Genomic DNA, 1,261 nt, shown 5'->3' on the forward strand with positions numbered 1-1,261 from the left:
CCACATCGACCCCTTTTCTCCCCCCCCCCGGAGCGGGTGGGGGGGGAGAGGGGGTGGGGGGGGGGCATCTTATTTTATTATCAAAGACTGTCATCATGCTCTGAGTATGAGGAAAAAACTTGCCATTTTTGAATCCAGCTCCAGCTCTGACCAGCAGGTGGCGCCTCCTTCTTTGACACGCAATCCTCACTTTCTTCTCGCGGGGGCAGTGTTGAGCTGCTGTAGACTGGAGGAAACCACATTCCTCCAGTCTGAGCCCTGCTGGCGTGAGGACTGAGAGAGAGAGAGAGAGAGAGAGAGAGCCTGAGGGTGAGGGTGAGGGGGGTGAGGGAGGGGGTGAGGAAGAATCAAAGAGGACAGAGACAATAATGTGTTTGTGAAAATTCCACATGTTCCCTGAACGTCACACCAACTGTCCAGCCTCAGACTCAGAGGTGTGTGTGTGTGTGTGTGTGTGTGATATGATGTGAGATCATGTGAGAAGAGTAAGTATGAAGTGTGTGTTTGTTCATGTGTACTGGACTGGAATACTGCAGTACTAGAATACTGCAATACTGCAATACTCCTCTAGTCAGAGTGAGGAAGTGGATTATGAAACAAGAGGATTCTAAAAAATGTCTTCTGCAGTCTGTCTGGACCCCCCCCTCAGAGGGAGAGGGGAGTTTCCTTCCATCACAAATACATGTGACCCCAGAACTTTATTTGGGGGGGGGGTTGTTCAAGTCTTAGGGTGGCAGGTTTGGGTCCGGCCCTGTCCAACTACAGCTCTGTGTGTGTGTGTGTGTGTGTGTGTGTGTGTGGAGGGGGGGTTTGACAAACCCCAAAGTCAAACCAACTTCAACCAAATTAGTTGTGATTAAAAGTTTCAGAGAAACTTTTTCGAAGTCGGGGTGACGTGGGGGAGGAGAGGGAGAGAGGGAGAGAGGGAGGGGAGGGGGTGCTAGGCTTGGATTTCAAGGCGTGGTGTTCAGAATTGGCGGCCAACCGGTGAATGGAAGTTTCTCCCCCAGAGAGGAGGAGACGCAGTCGCCTCCCCCATGCTCCTCCCTGTTGACGGCCGTGTCTTTTTAAAGGCCCGGAGCCGCGGAGGAGGCGCAGTGAAGCTCTCCGGCTCGACGCTCCTCCAGGGACAGGACAGGACAGGACAGGACCTGCACTAATCAAACTCAAACTCAAACGTCCACCCCCGCCCCCCCTCGTCACTGCTCTCCAGAGGACTTAAAAACCACAGGGCAACTTTTCAAAACTACTCCACCGACAC

The sequence above is a fragment of the Cynoglossus semilaevis genome, chromosome 12 (assembly GCF_000523025.1).
Source record: "Cynoglossus semilaevis isolate Cse_v1.0 chromosome 12, Cse_v1.0, whole genome shotgun sequence".
Taxonomy (NCBI): domain Eukaryota; kingdom Metazoa; phylum Chordata; class Actinopteri; order Pleuronectiformes; family Cynoglossidae; genus Cynoglossus; species Cynoglossus semilaevis.